This window comes from Lampetra fluviatilis, chromosome 35 (assembly GCF_964198595.1).
Source record: "Lampetra fluviatilis chromosome 35, kcLamFluv1.1, whole genome shotgun sequence".
Lineage (NCBI taxonomy): Eukaryota > Metazoa > Chordata > Hyperoartia > Petromyzontiformes > Petromyzontidae > Lampetra > Lampetra fluviatilis.
The window spans coordinates 3,081,361-3,099,906 of NC_136309.1; the positions used below are offsets into that span (position 1 = coordinate 3,081,361).

General features: G+C 56.4%; 1 protein-coding gene across 1 annotated transcript in view; it reads left to right on the forward strand.

The window, feature by feature from the left end:
- Window positions 1-3,110: 3,110 nt before the first annotated feature.
- Window positions 3,111-18,546, forward strand: part of LOC144944517 (uncharacterized) — a 93,791-nt gene continuing 78,355 nt past the window's right edge. Inside the window, exon 1 of the mRNA XM_078872727.1 lies at window positions 3,111-3,178. The gene's annotated coding sequence lies outside the window, so the exon portion shown is untranslated. The remainder of the gene's footprint in view (window positions 3,179-18,546) is intronic.

An 18,546-nucleotide genomic window follows, 5' to 3' on the forward strand; every position in this document is an offset into this window, starting at 1 on the left:
TTGCTGGGCCCCTCCCTAGGCGCCTTCTTAACTCGTTCGGGCGGAGAAAGGCAACCCAAGTAGCCCCCCCCAAACCCCACCCTGCCCACAACCCTACAAATACAAAGATCCCCCGTATAGCCTGTACACAGACTGTTGGGGCAAGTGTTGTTAGCGAGTGGCACCTATGAAGGCCGGTACAGCCACACGAAGGGGGGTGGGTGGCCAGCACCACGCCCGGCCGCCTTTGTCTCCGCAGTGGCGATATTTACACACCGCACCAGGTACTCATCCTAACCACTCCCCCATCCTCACCACCCCCCCCCCCACCCCCCCCCCCATCCTCACCTCTCCCCCATCCTCACCACTCTCCCATCCTCACCACTCCCCCATCCTCACCACTCCCCCATCCTCACCACTCCCCCATCCTCACCACCCCCCCCCCATCCTCACCTCTCCCCCATCCTCACCCCCCCCCCCATCCTCACCTCTCCCCCATCCTCACCACTCCCCCATCCTCACCACCCCCCCCCCATCCTCACCTCTCCCCCATCCTCACCACCCCCCCCCCCATCCTCACCTCTCCCCCATCCTCACCACCCCCCCCCCCCATCCTCACCTCTCCCCCATCCTCACCACTCTCCCATCCTCACCACTCCCCCATCCTCACCACCCCCCCCATCCTCACCACTCTCCCATCCTCACCACCCCCCCCCCCCCATCTTCACCACTCCCCCATCCTCACCACCCCCCCCCCCCATCTTCACCACTCCCCCATCCTCACCACCCCCCCCCCCATCCTCACCTCTCCCCCATCCTCACCACTCTCCCATCCTCACCACCCCCCCCCCCCCATCTTCACCACTCCCCCATCCTCACCACTCTCCCATCCTCACCACTCCCCCATCTTCACCACTCCTCCATCCTCACCACCCCCCCATCCTCACCACGCCCCCACCCTCACCACTCCCCCATCCTCACCACTCACCCATCCTCACCACCCCCCCCATCCTCACCACTCCCCCATCCTCACCACTCACCCATCCTCACCACTCCCCCATCCTCACCACTCACCCATCCTCACCACTCTCCCATCCTCACCACTCCCCCATCCTCACCACTCCCCCATCCTCACCACTCCCCCATCCTCACCACTCCCCCATCCTCACCACTACTTCATCCTCACCACCCCCCCCCCCATCCTCACCACTCCCCCATCCTCACAACTCATCCATCCTCACCACTCCCCCATCCTCACCACTCCCCCATCCTCACCACTCCCCCACCCTCACAACTCCCCCATCCTCACCACCCCCCCCCCATCCTCACCACTCCCCCATCCTCACCACTCCCCCATCCTCACCACTCCTCCATCCTCACCACTCCCCCATCCTCACCACTCCCCCACCCTCACCACTCCCCCACCCTCACCACTCCCCCATCCTCACCACCCCCCCATCCTCACCACTCCCCCATCCTCACCACTCCCCCACCCTCACCACTCACCCATCCTCACCACTCACCCATCCTCACCACCCCCCCATCCTCACCACTCACCCATCCTCACCACCCTCCCATCCTCACCTCTCCCCCATCCTCACCCCCCCCCCCATCCTCACCACTCCCCGATCCTCACCACTCCCCCATCCTCACCACTCCCCCATCCTCACCACTCACCCATCCTCACCACTCCCCCATCCTCACCACTCCCCCATCCACCCCACTCACCCATCCTCACCACTCCACCATCCTCACCACTCCCCCATCCTCACCACTCCCCCATCCTCACCACTCCCCCATCCTCACCACTCCCCCATCCTCACCACTCACCCATCCTCACCACTCCCCCATCCTCACCACTCCCCCATCCTCACCACGCCCCCACCCTCACCACTCCCCCATCCTCACCACTCACCCATCCTCACCACCCCCCCCCCCATCCTCACCCATCCTCACCACTCCCCCATCCTCACCACTCACCCATCCTCACCACTCTCCCATCCTCACCACTCCCCCATCCTCACCACTCCCCCATCCTCACCACTCCCCCATCCTCACCACTCCCCCATCCTCACCACTACTTCATCCTCACCACCCCCCCCCCCCATCCTCACCACTCCCCCATCCTCACCACTCACCCATCCTCACCACTCCCCCATCCTCACCACTCCCCCATCCTCACCACTCCCCCACCCTCACCACTCCCCCATCCTCACCACCCCCCCCCCCCATCCTCACCACTCCCCCATCCTCACCACTCCCCCATCCTCACCTCTCCCCCATCCTCACCACTCCCCCATCCTCACCACTCCCCCATCCTCACCACTCCCCCATCCTCACCACTCCCCCACCCTCACCACTCCCCCACCCTCACCACTCCCCCATCCTCACCACCCCCCATCCTCACCACTCCCCCATCCTCACCACTCCCCCACCCTCACCACTCACCCATCCTCACCACTCCCCCATCCTCACCACTCCCCCATCCTCACCACTCCCCCATCATCACCACTCACCCATCCTCACCACTCCCCCATCCTCACCACTACCCCATCCTCACCACTACCCTATCTTCACCACTCCCCCGTCCTCACCACTCTCCCATCCTCACCACTCTCCCATCCTCACCACTCCCCCATCCTCACCACTCCCCCATCCTCACCACTCACCCATCCTCACCACTCCCCCATCCTCACCACTCCCCCATCCTCACCACTCCCCCATCCTCACCACTCACCCATCCTCACCACTACCCTATCCTCACCGTTCTCCAATTCACGCCGTCCCCTCTATCCCTAATGTTCCCCCTCTCCCCACCAATCACCTCCCTCCCTCCCTCTCCCCCCATCCCTCTCCGTTATTCCCCTCTCCCCTCTCCCCCCTCTCCCCCCTCTCCCCCTCTCCCCTCTCTCTCCCCTCTCCCCCCTCTCCCCCCTCCCCCCTCTCTCCCCCCTCTCTCTCCCCCTTCTCCCCCCGCTCCCTCCCCCTGCTGTTCTCTCTCCCTCTCTGCTCTCCTCTCTCCCCCCTCTCCCCTCTCCCCCTTTTCTCTCTCCTCTCCCCCCCTCTCCCCCTCCCCCCTCTCCCCCTGCTGTTCTCTCTCCCTCTCTGCCCTCCTCTCTGGCCATTGCCGCTCCACTCTTCCACATTCGTCACCGAGAGACAATCGCGACTGCGGAGACGTGAGACGGGAGCGGCGCACGTGAGTGGGAACACACCCTGAGACACCCACACACACACACGGAGATATAGACCCACACACACACCCTGATACATACACACACACTGACACACACACACACCCTGAGACACACACACCCTGAGACACACACACACGGAGATATAGACACACACACACACCCTGATACATACACACACACACTGACACACACACACACCCTGAGACACACACACCCTGAGACACACACACACACGGAGATATAGACACACACACACACCCTGATACATACACACACACACTGACACACACACCCTGAGACACACACACCCTGATACACACACACACACGGAGATATAGACACACACACACACACACCCTGATACATACACACACACACTGACACACACACACACCCTGAGACACACACACCCTGAGACACACACACACGGAGATATAGACACACACACCCTGACGCACACACCATGAGACACACACACACTGACACACACACACACTAAGACACACACACTGAAACACACACTGACACACACACACTGACACACACACACTGACACACACACACACCCTGAGACACACACACACACTGAGACACACACTGACACACCCTGACACACGCACACACCCTGAGACACACACCCTGACACACACACACACTGAGACACACACACACTGAGACACACACACACACACTGAGACACACACACACTGACACACACACACTGACACACACACACCATGATACACACACTGACACACACACACACACACTGACACACACACACTGACACACACACACACGGAGATATAGACATACACACACACACTGACACACACACACACACCCTGAGACACACACACCATGATACACACACTGACACACATACAGACACACACACACCCTAACACACACACACACTGACACACATACACTGACACACACACACTGACACACACACCATGATACACACACACACACGGAGATATAGACACACACACAAACACTGACACACACACACACACACTGAGACACACACACCCTGATACACACACCCTGACACACACACACACTGGCACACACACACACACTGAGACACACACACCCTGAGACACACCCTGACACACACACACCCTAACACACACACACCCTGAGACACACACACTGACACACACACACACACTGAGACACACACCCTGAGACACACACACTGAGACACACACACACACCCTGACACACACACACACACTGACACACACACTGAGACACACACCCTGACACACACACACCCACACACCCTGACACACACACACTGACACGCACACACCCTGACACACACACACACCCTGAGACACACACACACCCTGAGACACACACACACTGAAACACACACACACATCCTGACACACACGGACACACACACTGAGACACAAACACACGGAGGTATAGACACACACACACCCTGATACATACACACACACGGACACACACACGGACACACACACACCCTGATACATACACACACATGGAGATATAGACACACACACTGAGACACACAAACACCCTGAGACATACACACACCCTGACACACACACCCTGACACACACACACACTGAGACATACACACACGGACAGGGTGAACAGACACATACACAACTACAAAGATCCCCGGTGTAGTCTTAACAGACTGTCGGGGCAAGTGCTGTTAGCGAGCATCTGTGAAGGCCGGCACGCCTTTGTCTCCCCAGTGGCGATGTTCATACATTGCACTAAGATACTCATTTGAGGCCGAGTCGACCGAGGGGAGGCCCAGGGCTGGTTTGAGAATCGAACTCGCGTCGCCGGGTTTCGTAGCGCAGCGCGCTGACCACCACGACACTGCCGCTCCCCGCACGCACATCCACACGCGGGGCGAGAGAGGCAGACGAGAGGGCAGACACGCAGATGGACATCCAGACAGACACAGAGAGAGAGAGAGAGACGCCGTGAGACAGACACAGAGACACAGAGAGGGACAACGCTGTCAGACAGACTGACAGACACAGAGAGACACCGCCAGACAGACAGACACAGAGAGAGAGAGAGAGACGCCGTGTGGCCAGACAGACAGACACAGAGAAAGAAAGAGACACCGTCAGACAGACAGACAGAGAGAGAGAGACGCCGTGAGACAGACAGACAGACACAGAGAGGGACAACGCTGTCAGACAGACTGACAGACACAGAGAGACACCGCCAGACAGACAGACACAGAGAGAGAGACGCCGTGAGACAGACACACACAGAGAGAGAGAGAGAGACAGACACAGAGAGACAGACACACGCCGTGAGACAGACAGACAGACACGGAGAGAGAGAGAGAGACGCCGTGAGACAGACAGACAGAGACGTGAGACGGACAGGGGGATTAATGCTGTAGACAGATGCACGCGCAACAAACACGACGCGAGGCGGACGCACGCGAAGGTGAGTGAGGACACGCGGAAAAACAAACAAACAAACAACACACAAAGACAAAGGTCCCCCGTATAGCCTTCATTGATCGTTGGTGGGGGGGGGGGGCAAGTGCAGTTAGCGAGCACCTCGGACACAAACAGAGAGGCGACTTGAGATCACACAGACAAGGGGACACGCGGCCTTTCGCGAGTACACGCAGACGCAGACAAACCCAAGATCACCCCGTATCGCACCTGTGAAAGACGGCACAGCGCACAGTGGCGATGTTTACTATACACCGCGCCAGGTACTCATGTGTGGCTGAGTCGACCTAGGCGAGGCCCAAGACCGGTTTAGATAATCGTCGTTGGTTGTTGGCCGTGAGCGGTTCGCAACGCAGCGCGCTAACCAATGCGCCACCGCTCCACACGCACACACACACATAAAGATCCCCCGTGTAGCCTTGAACAGACTGTTGGGGCAAGTGCTGTTCGCGAGCACCTGTGAAGGCCGGCACGGCGCACGAGGGGGTGGGTGGCCAGAAACAATAGCAACAGTCTCTGACTCACCCGTGCTAATGTTTACACACCTGAGCGGGCTCTATATTTAAGACTGAGTTGATCTAGGGGAATCCCATGACCGGTTCAAATATTCGTCTCCGACATGGAGCTGTGAGCGGCAATCGAACTCGGGTTTTTGCCGGGTCCGTGGCGCAGCGCGCTAACCACTACGCTACCGCTCCCCACACTCACACGGTCAGACACACGCGCACTCACACATGAGGACACATACGTGGATGCCCCAGTCTAGCCTTGTAGACTGTTGGGGAAAGCGCCAGCACCACACCCGGCCGCCTTTGTCTTCCTAGTGCCGATGTTTTTTACACACGGCACTAGGTACTAATTTCAGGCTGAATTGACCTAGGCGAAGCCCCGGGACCGATTCAGATATTGCGTCAGTGATGTTTGCCTTGAGACGGATTCGAACTGGGGTCGCTTTGGTTGGTAGTGCAATGTGCCAAGCCGCTCTAACCACTCACACTACCGCTCCTCACGACCAATACAAAGACAAACATCCCCCGTATAGGCTTAGCAGAATGTAGGGGCAAGTGCCGTTCGCGACCACCTATGAACCTTTCATGGCCAGCAGGGCAAAGGAGGCGCTTGAGGTGGCCAGCACCACGCCCGACCGCCTTTGTCTTCCCAGCGCTGTTGTGTTACAACACCGCACCGGGTTTTCGTTTTTGCTTGTTTGTTAAGGCTGAGTCGACCTAGGGGAGGCTTCGTCAAATATCCAACCACAGGTATCGGTCGTGATCGGTCATCGGCTGTCCGTGGAGGGTGGTTGTGGGGAAGGGGGTGGGGTGGGTGGCTGTTGTTCACAGCGCAGCGCGCTCATCACAGCGCCACCGCTCCCCGTACGAGTGGAACAAACACGCGTACGCACACAGGGAGAGACGCGGCGCGCTCATCACAGCGCCACCGCTCCCCGTACGAGTGGAACAAACACGCGCACACACACAGGGAGAGACGCGGCGCGCTCATCACAGCGCCACCGCTCCCCGTACGAGTGGAACAAACACGCGCACGCACACAGGGAGAGACGCGGCGCGCTCATCACAGCGCCACCGCTCCCCGTACGAGTGGAACAACACGCGCACGCACACAGGGAGAGACGCGGCGCGCTCATCACAGCGCCACCGCTCCCCGTACGAGTGGAACAACACGCGCACACACACAGGGAGAGACGCGGCGCGCTCATCACAGCGCCACCGCTCCCCGTACGAGTGGAACAACACGCGCACACACACAGGGAGAGACGCGGCGCGCTCATCACAGCGCCACCGCTCCCCGTACGAGTGGAACAACACGCGCACACACACAGGGAGAGACGCGGCGCTGATTCACGACGGCGGCTGCGTGCGCTGTGACATCCCCCACAGTTCAACGCCAGCGCCTCGCTCGAGTCGCGACTCAGCGCCGCCGCCTCCTCTTCCTCCTTGGTAATTACGCCGCGGTTACCCACCTGCCCGACGTGGTTACCCACCTGCCCGACGTGGTTACCCACCTGCCCGACGTGGTTACCCACCTGCCCGACGTGGTTACCCACCTGCCCGACGTGGTTACCCACCTGCCCGACGTGGTTACCCACCTGCCCGACGTGGTTACCCACCTGCCCGACGTGGTTACCCACCTGCCCGACGCGGTTACCCACCTGCCCGACGCGGTTACCCACCTGCCCGACGTGGTTACCCACCTACCCGACGTGGTTACCCACCTGCCCGACGTGGTTACCCACCGACCCACCGCGTTACCCACCGACCCACCGCGTTACCCACCGACCCACCGCGCAAGCTCGCCACTCCGTTGCTTGTGCTGCCAGCAGCAGCAGCAGCAGTGTCGCCTGCTGCTGCTGCTGCAGCTGCAGCAGCAGCAGCAGCTGTACAAGGTACCGGATTGGCTCTGTAACGATGCATGCGTTACGCCGAGTGTGTGTGTGTGTGCACGTGTGCGTGTGTGTGCGTGTGTGTGCACGTGTGTGCGTGCGTGTGCGTGCGTGTGCGTGCGTGTGCGTGTGTGTGCGTGTGTGTGTGCGTGTGTGCGTGTGTGCGTGTGTGCGTGTGTGCGTGTGTGTGTGCGTGCGTGTGCGTGCGTGTGCGTGCGTGTGCGTGCGTGTGCGTGTGTGCGTGTGTGTGCGCGCGTGCGTGCGCGTGTGCGTGCGTGTGTGGTGTGTGCGGTGTGTGTGTGTGCTATGTGTGTGGTGTCATATGCACGCGTGTCTGCGTGCGATGTGTGTTGCGTGAACGCGCTGTGCATGGATATGCGCCTGGGGTGTGTGCAGGAAATGCACGGCATGTGGTGGATTTGATGTGTGGCTGATGCGTGTGCGGTGCATCTTTAGGTCTCGATCTGCAGCTGATGTGGGGTGCACATGGGTGTCTTGAGTATGTGGTGCGTGCGGTGTTCATATTTGAGTTATATATGTGCGTGCATACAGTGTTATGGGATTTGTGAATATAGGTGGATGTGGGGCATATGGATGTGGTGTATATGTTGTGTGTGTGTGGGGGGTGTGTCTATGGACGTGGTGTCTACATATGTATGTGTGTCGTTTCTGTGTGTGGTTAAAGTGTGTGTGTGTTGTTGGGAGCGGTGGTGTAGCGGTTAGCGCGCTGCACTACGAACCTGGCGATCGGGGTTCGATTCCCGCTCACGGCCACAAACACCGGGTGACAATTATCAGCACCGGTCCTGGGACTCCCCTAGCTCGACTCAGCCTCAAATGAGTACCTGTTGCGGTAAGGGAGACAAATGCGGTCGGGCGTGGTTCTGGCCACCCCCATCCCCCAGTGTGTCGCTATGAGCACTTTCTCCAACAGTCTGTTGAGGCTATAAGGGGGATCTTTGTCTCTGTTGCGTAGAAGTGGTGTGTATGTAGGTTAGGGGTATCCGTGTGGTGTATATGTGTTGTGCATTTTGTTTAGCTGCGTGTGTTGTAGGTGGTGTGAATGCACGTTTTTGTATGCGGGTGGGGTATATGTGGAGAGTGAATGTGTGCAAAATTGATGCGTGTGATATATGTGCTGTGTATGTGTGTATAGTATACGGTTTCTCGTGTGTGTGTGATGCATGTGTATGTACGTTAGATGTATGTATGTGGTATTTGCAGCATGTGTAGTTGATGTGTGTGGTGCATTCGTTGTGTGCGACACGCGTGAGACTGTATGCATTTGATGTGCGCGCGTACCCGTGTGTTGTACGTGGGTGGAGTGCGTTCGATGTGTAAGTATGCATGAGTGCGTGTCGGGAGCGGTGGTGCAGCGGTTAGCGCGCTGCGCTACGAAGCCGTAGACCCGGGTTCCATTCACGCTCAAGGACAACGCCAGTGACGATTATCTGAACCGGTTCTGGGCCTCCCCTAGGTCGACTCAGCCTAAAAAGTGCGGTGTGCACACATCGCCGCCGGGGAGACAAAGGCGGCCGGGCGTAGCGCTGGTCGCCCACCCCCCCCCCCCCCCTAGTGTGCCGTGCCGGTCTTCATAGGTGCTCGCTAACAGCACTTGCCCCAACAGTCCGTTCAGGCTACACGGGGGATCTTTATACGTGGGTGTAGTGCATTTGCTGCGCACGTGTGCATGCACTCATGAGGGGTGTGTGCATTCGAAGTGTATGCACGCGTGTGTCGACGTGCGTGTGTGTGTGTGTGTATGTATATCATTGCCTGCACCACCATTTTACAAGTGGGGGGGCTAAGTGACGTCAGGACGCGGATAGGGGGGGGCTGAGTGTAGCTGTGGGGAGTAGCTGTAGCTGAGGGGACACAGGGAGGCTGAGTGTAGCTGTGTGGAGGGGCTGTAGCTGAGGGGACACGGGGAGGCTGAGTGTAGCTGTGTGGAGGGGCTGTAGCTGAGGGGACACGGGGAGGCTGAGTGTAGCTGTGTGGAGCAGCTGTAGCTGAGGGGACACGGGGAGGCTGAGTGTAGCTGTGTGGAGGGGCTGTAGCTGAGGGGACACGGGGAGGCTGAGTGTAGCTGTGTGGAGCAGCTGTAGCTGAGGGGACACGGGGAGGCTGAGTGTAGCTGTGTGGAGCAGCTGTAGCTGAGGGGACACGGGGAGGCTGAGTGTAGCTGTGTGGAGCAGCTGTAGCTGAGGGGACACGGGGAGGCTGAGTGTAGCTGTGTGGAGGAGCTGTAGCTGAGGGGACACGGGGGGGCTGAGTGTAGCTGTGTGGAGGAGCTGTAGCTGAGGGGACACGGGGAGGCTGAGTGTAGCTGTGTGGAGCAGCTGTAGCTGAGGGGACACAGGGAGGCTGAGTGTAGCTGTGTGGAGCAGCTGTAGCTGAGGGGACACAGGGAGGCTGAGTGTTGCTGTGTGGAGCAGCTGTAGCTGAGGGGACACGGGGGGGCTGAGTGTAGCTGTGTGGAGGAGCTGTAGCTGAGGGGACACGGGGAGGCTGAGTGTAGCTGTGTGGAGGGGCTGTAGCTGAGGGGACACGGGGAGGCTGAGTGTAGCTGTGTGGAGGGGCTGTAGCTGAGGGGACACGGGCAGGCTGAGTGTAGCTGTGTGGAGCAGCTGTAGCTGAGGGGACACGGGGAGGCTGAGTGTAGCTGTGTGGAGCAGCTGTAGCTGAGGGGACACGGGGAGGCTGAGTGTAGCTGTGTGGAGGGGCTGTAGCTGAGGGGACACGGGGAGGCTGAGTGTAGCTGTGTGGAGGGGCTGTAGCTGAGGGGACACGGGGAGGCTGAGTGTAGCTGTGTGGAGGGGCTGTAGCTGAGGGGACATGGGGAGGCTGAGTGTAGCTGTGTGGAGGGGCTGTAGCTGAGGGGACACGGGGGTGCTGAGTGTAGCTGTGTGGAGGGGCTGTAGCTGTAGCTGACACGGGGGGGCTGAGTGTAGCTGTGTGGAGTGGCTGTAGCTGAGGGGACACGGGGAGGCTTAGTGTAGCTGTGTGGAGTGGCTGTAGCTGAGGGGACACGGGCAGGCTGAGTGTAGCTGTGTGGAGCAGCTGTAGCTGAGGGGACACGGGGAGGCTGAGTGTAGCTGTGTGGAGCAGCTGTAGCTGAGGGGACACGGGGAGGCTGAGTGGAGCTGTGTGGAGCAGCTGTAGCTGAGGGGACACGGGGAGGCTGAGTGTAGCTGTGTGGAGCAGCTGTAGCTGAGGGGACACAGGGAGGCTGAGTGTAGCTGTGTGGAGGAGCTGTAGCTGTAGCTGACACGGGGAGGCTGAGTGTAGCTGTGTGGAGGGGCTGTAGCTGAGGGGACACGGGCAGGCTGAGTGTAGCTGTGTGGAGCAGCTGTAGCTGAGGGGACACGGGGAGGCTGAGTGTAGCTGTGTGGAGCAGCTGTAGCTGACACGGGGAGGCTGAGTGTAGCTGTGTGGAGCAGCTGTAGCTGACACGGGCAGGCTGAGTGTAGCTGTGTGGAGCAGCTGTAGCTGAGGGGACACGGGGGGCTGAGTGTAGCTGTGTGGAGTGGCTGTAGCTGAGGGGACACGGGGGGGCTGAGTGTAGCTGTGTGGAGCAGCTGTAGCTGAGGGGACACGGGGAGGCTGAGTGTAGCTGTGTGGAGCAGCTGTAGCTGACACGGGGAGGCTGAGTGTAGCTGTGTGGAGTAGCTGTAGCTGAGGGGACACGGGGAGGCTGAGTGTAGCTGTGTGGAGGAGCTGTAGCTGTAGCTGACACGGGGGGGCTGAGTGTAGCTGTGTGGAGCAGCTGTAGCTGAGGGACACGGGGGGGCTGAGTGTAGCTGTGTGGAGCAGCTGTAGCTGAGGGACACGGGGGGGCTGAGTGTAGCTGTGTGGAGCAGCTGTAGCTGAGGGACACGGGTGGGCTGAGTGTAGCTGTGTGGAGCAGCTGTAGCTGAGGGACACGGGGAAGCTGAGTGTAGCTGTGTGGAGGGGCTGTAGCTGAGGGGACACGGGGAGGCTGAGTGTAGCTGTGTGGAGTAGCTGTAGCTGAGGGGACACGGGGAGGCTGAGTGTAGCTGTGTGGAGTGGCTGTAGCTGAGGGGACACGGGGAGGCTGAGTGTAGCTGTGTGGAGGGGCTGTAGCTGAGGGGACACGGGGGTGCTGAGTGTAGCTGTGTGGAGCAGCTGTAGCTGAGGGGACACGGGCAGGCTGAGTGTAGCTGTGTGGAGCAGCTGTAGCTGAGGGGACACGGGGGGTCTGAGTGTAGCTGTGTGGAGCAGCTGTAGCTGAGGGGACACGGGGAGGCTGAGTGTAGCTGGCCACATCACCCCTTCGTGTGCTGTACCGACATTATTAATAGGTGCTCGCTAACAGCACTTGCCCCAACAGCATGTGAAGGCTGTACGGGGGATATTTGTCTCTGCATTTTGTGTGGGAGGCGGCAGTGTAGTGGTTAGCGTGCGGTGCTTCTAAATCGGCCAACATCAGTGACTTACGGGGTACTCTCTGAATCGGTCCTGGCCTTCTCCAAGGCCGACTCAGCCTCAAATGAGTACTGGAGAGACATGGGGCCTGTGTCTGAGCGTGTGAGTGCGGGGAGCGGTAGCGTAGTGGTTAGCGCGCTGCGCTACGAACCCGGCAAAAACCCGAGTTCGATTTGCCGCTCACAGCTCCGTGTCGGTGACGAATATTTGAACCGGTCCTGGGATTCCCATAGGTCAACTCAGCCCTTAAATATAGAGCCCGCTCAGGTGTGTAAACATTAGCACGGGTGAGTCACGGTGCTGCCCGGACGAGGTACTGGCCACCCACCCCCTCGTGTGCCGAGGAGGTATTCATAGGTAGGCGGTTCTCGTTAACAGCACTTGTCCTAAGTCTGTTGAAGGCGACACGGGGAGAGGAGGGGGGATATGGATCGTTGCCTCTCTAATGTACCCGTGGGTCAGAATACCTTTGACCAAATCACGTTTACGTTACTTTGGCAAATCCACACACTCGACTCAGTACTCGTCAGTAACGTTTCACAATTTGCCACATGCAGTTGGCAGCGGGTGGGGTGGTTGGTCGTCGGTGGGTAGGCATTGGGTAGTCGGTGGGTAAGTGGTGGGTAGGCGGTCGGTAGTCGAAGATGGGATGATGCTACTGCCGGAGTTGCAATGGTCAGCTCCCTGGACTCTGATCCAGAGATCGCTGGGCCGATCCGGGGTTCACACATATTTTAGTTTATTACTTAAACATTTACTTACGTATTCATAGCTTGGTTTCAGAGAGCTCGGATACAAGTGGAAATTGCGGATTGTTTTCACGTCGCTACAAAGGGCAGGTTATAATCGCGTTTGACATCAATTCGACGTTTTTCTTGTTTGTTACAGAGATTCCTGAGTGTTCATTTGGTGGTTACCGACACGCTCCGGAGTTGATCTCCGCCTGAGCCGAAGCGTGTCGGTGACCACCTATGAAAACGTAAATTCTAGGATCTAAGTTTTGTTTTTGTTAACGGAAATTTTGAATGAACCGCGGGGTATGATTCAAGACATCACCAAAGGGCTGCGAAGTTGGTGGGCGCTGGATACAATAATGGACAAAAGTGAAACTTCAAATGTGCAACAGGCTCGCTACGCGATTGAAATTGAAGGCATCTCTTGGACCAGGGATCGACAAGCTGCAGTCTCGGAGTGAGTAAGGAGCCGCTTCGTGACAGTGATTTTATTAAGGAGCACACCGCCGTGTCTCGCATTCGCCACCACTACCACCACAGCGCATTGCGGACCTCTTGAAATATTGAGTTATTTTTTTTAATACCGAACTCGAAAATGAACGTCTCTTCTTCTTGGTTCTTTCGGTAAAGTCACGTCGAAGGGAAATAATAAAGTAATAAAAATAAAACATAATAAAATACAATTCTCACGACGTTTCGGCCACAACGCAAGCAGCCGTCCTCAGGTGAAGAACAGGTCTGTCGGAAAGTTATTCACCTGAGGACGGCTGCTTGCGTTGTGGCCGAAACGTCGTGAGAATTGTATTTCATTATGTTTAATTTGCATTACTTTATTATTTCCCTTCTACGTGACTTTACCGAAAGAACCAAGAAGGTGAATTCCTGCAGTCACGAAAGCTTTACATCGAAATTGACCGTCTCTTGTTGTTATTTCGGTTGCCCACCTCTGCCGTGAACGGACGGACGGGAGCGTGTTTTAGAAAAACGAATCGGAGTATCATCTTTAAGGATAATCTTTCATACCGCCGGACGGCAAGCGGTGGCTACCCTGCTTCACGTGGCTAGCCTGCCATCCAGCGAGTGTGGAGGCAGCAGCGAAGGGGTTGGTGGATTACCACGCACCAATGTTCTGCATCTCCCTCCCACCTGAGTGGGCGTCGACACGGAGCCGTATGGCCGTGACAGGAGGAGGCGGAAAGGGCAAAACAAATGGGGACTCCCGCATCTTTGCCGTCTGTACGGGGATCGAGCGTTGCCCCGTCGCACGCGTGCTCCGGGTTGCATCCCGCACGCTAACACCACACTGCGAGCCGCGGCTCTCCGGCCCAACGACCTGGAACACGGCGACCCACATCGCCATCGCATCGGGATCCGTCGCCCCGAGTCTGAGCCCGTTTTGCAACAGACCATAAAACGGCGATGTTTCAGAGAGCCTCCTTTCAACGTGTGATCAACGCGCACTCTTTCGATTTAAAGCTTTCGTGACTGCAGGGATTCATCTTCTTGGTTCTTTCGGTAAAGTCACGTCGAAGGGAAATGCTAAAATAATAAAAATAAAATAAAATGAAATAAAATTCTGAGAATTTTAGTTTATTATGTTTTATTTTTATCATCATATTTTTATGTTATTATGTTAAAATTTTATTATTTTATTATTTCCCTTCTACGTGACTTTACCGAAAGGACCAAGAAGAAGAACAATGCGCACTCGTGATGGACTGGACTCATCATAGTGCGCAACAACAGTTGTTCTTACTTACTATTAGGCCGATAACACCTTCATATATAGAGGACCGCAGAGCTTGGGAGGGGTAGGGGTGGGCATTTTGCACCCGTTCACTTCGAGGCCGCTACTGCTGCTGCATTTCCTCTCGTCTGTGGTTCCTCCTCGAGGTGCCTCTGAGTCGTCATCTCTCTCTCTCTCTCTGTCGGTCTCTGCGCGCTTGCGGCGTGTTATGAGCTTCAACGAGTATTATAATTATATTGATATCAATTATAATTATTATAATTATAATAATTACGAGTTGTACTAACCCGGCTTCGCCCGGGACTTGGATTCACCACACCCGGCCGCTCTTGTTTCCCCACACCACGCCAGTTACTAGTTTGACGCTGAGTCGACCTAGCGGAGGCCCAGGACCGGTTCAAATAATCGTCACCGGTGGTGGCCTTGAGCGGGAATCGAATTCGGGTCGCCGGGTTCGTAGCGCAGCGCAGCGCTAAGCACTACACTACACTGCGTTACACGTCCACATGCGCGGGTCACGTGACAGATGTGACGTCACAGCTCATTTGCCGTGCTAAAACTAAATGCATTATTGAGCTCCTCCCCCCCCCCCAAAAAGTTAATTTTTATATTTTCTGCATGGTGTACAGTCTGGAAAGTACCCACATGGCAAATGTCAAGTTTGTTGCATGTCGAAAAGTACGCTAAACATTTTGAACAGACACACATTCACAACGTTGCCTTGTATAGATATGGAGATGTAGTTTATCGAGTCGTGTACGTCTCTGTCGGGTTTCTCGCCCTGGCAGCCACCAGAGGCGCTACTGAGGTCGCGCTCACACAAAGTGCCACAAACGAACCACACACAAGTTCAAGTTCATTTATTAGGTATATAGCCCTGTGAGCCATTCGGCTCTTGAATCGGGTGCAACCGCAACAAACAAAAAACAACAACATGAACAAAAAACATCTTAAAGTGAATATGTGACTGAGTGCAAACAGAAAATCCAAGAAAAGACAGCAAAATATTGCAGAAAAAGCACCGTACACCAACGCCGTGTGCAAAAATCCCAGCGGGATGCAAGTCAAACAACAACAACAACCACAAGACAACTTAGATTAAAGCCATCAGTCTAACTCTGTACTACAACAAACAAACTTGGCTCAACCAATACACAGCGCATTCCTGGCGGCACGGGAACAGGCGTCACGATGTCCAAACACCGGATAGAAACATTTCGCAAGGAACCCGGCTCTGCAGGGACGCACGCGCACTTGTGGTGAAACATCCAAACAAAACAAAAGACACGTGCTCTGGTAATGTGGAACCACAATGCGCCGCTGATGCGGTCAAGGGGCGTAAAACCATCGTCAAGACAACTCTGGTCATACTCGCAGCAGCAGCAGCAGCAGCAGCGGCCTTTGGCTCAAACATCGAACAGATGCGCTTCTGAGGCCGTCTGGAACGCTCTTCCCGTCCGCTATTAGGAAGCAACTGGGCGCTGTGGCACTTTGAAATCGTTTCTTCAGAACCGCCTTTTTGTGTGTTGAGTCTGTTGTCCTTCCCCCGCGCCTCCAATTGGCGCGGTTGGCTGCGTACGGCGCGAAAGAAGTTCAACACGCGCGCATAGTGTACCGCTCGCACGCACGTTCAATAATCCTGTTGCTGCGACGGGCATCTTCGCGGAGGAGAGAGAGAGAGACACGTGGGAGCCGTTTGCCATAATTAAGGAGGCTGTTGCCTCTCAAATGAGATTAAAATTACGAAACAATTAGAGGCGGCGTTGAAGCACCTGCTGGATGGAGGCCTCCTCCCCACGCGGCCCCAGCAAACGTGCCGGCAACGTAGCGCCAACGTTGCTGGCACGTCAGTTGTAAACGTTGGGCCCAACGTTTGTCCGACGTTCCGTGGGGTGCCGTCGGTCGTGAGATTTTTTATTTTCATTTTTTTGGGACCATACCTCACCACGCCGGTCAGTGCGGGTTAGTGAATTGGGGGGTAGATAGGCGGATGAAGGGGGGCGAGGGGGAGACGCGAGATTTTTGATTCGCCACGGATCTATGGGGCCGTGTTCAGGGGAATCGAACTTAGGTTGGCGCGGGTCTAGAGCGCAGCGCGCTAACCACTGCGCCACCGCTCCCGAGGTTGATGCACGCGCAGTCGATCGCCATCGAGGGTCAGAATCTCCGCCGTTGCCTCTGACCGCCAATTCACTTCAGAGTCGCGATTCTTTGCAACGGAGTTGTGGTCGCCTGGATACTCAGCGTTCAGAGGTTCGACGGTTCGATTCCATTCCCAGGTGCGTGAATAGAGACAATATGGGGCAAAGTGTCATAAATCACAACTCAATTCCTCTCCCCCCCCCCCCACCTGTGTCCACCGAGCAGTAAGTGTGTGAATGAGTTGATCGCAGATGGAAGTTCGGCAGGTTGCGAGTGGTGGGTTCAAGTGTGGGTCCTCCTGCCTCTTCTAAGACCTCTGGCCCGCTTGGAAGAGTAGGCCAAAAATTACCCTCCAGCCTCGCGGGATAATCTCTCTAGAGCTCCCCATAGCGGTGGCGTGAGCAGGCAATTGCAAACCGGTTGCGAGCAAATGCACGGCCTGGTTGCGTGCGATTAAACCGCTCACGCGTGGACCGGTTGCATGCAATGAGTTGCGCACTTTTTGGTCGCTTGCAACTGGATCCCTTATAGAGAGAGTACTGTTCGCGGGACGCATCTGCAATCGGTTGCTGCTCACGGTCGAGGTGGACTCGACTCGCAGGCGACGCCGCTCGTCAACACTTTGTGCGGCCGCTGCGATTGGCCGCTTCCATCCCCTAAATACCCTTGTGCTGATCGACTTACCCGCTCGGGCGATGACCACCAAAAAGCCGTCGTTTTTAAATCCTTTATATTAAGTTCGCATGCTTGCTTGCGTGCGTGCTTGCTTGCTTACGACCGTGCAAATATTTCGGTCGTTTTTTAACCCACTTCCCGTGATCCAATCGAGCTGACATTTTCCACACAGACTCGTTGTGCCAGACAATTAATGTTCGTGAAAAAAAAATTCCCAAAATTTTACACTTTTTAGGCAAAAAAAAATTATTTTACATATATTTAAATAGAACTCATTCATCGCTTTGGCTGAACGTCACAGTATAAGAGCCCAGAGCGTAATCCCTCTACAGGCCGTGGCGGAGTAGCGCAGTTGGTAGCGCCCTCGCTTCCCATGCCAAAGGTCGCGGGATCGATCCCCGCGTCCTCCACAGGCGAATATATTTTAAATCGTTCATATTAAGTTCGCTTGCTTGCTTAGGACCGTGCAAATATTTCGCTCGTTTTTTAACCCACTTCCCGTGATCCAATCGAGCTGACATTTTCCACACAGACTCGCTGTGCGTGACAATTTATTTTCGTAAATTTTTTTCCCAAAATTTTACACTGTCTAGGGAATTTTTTAAAAATATTTAATTACCAATTGTTTAATGGTGGCATGCAATCATCTGACCCATAGGTGGCAGCCATCTCAAGCCAGAGGACGAGAGGACTCTAGCCGCCACGCATATAAAGGATTTATAGTGAAAAACTTTGTTTTTACGGGTTA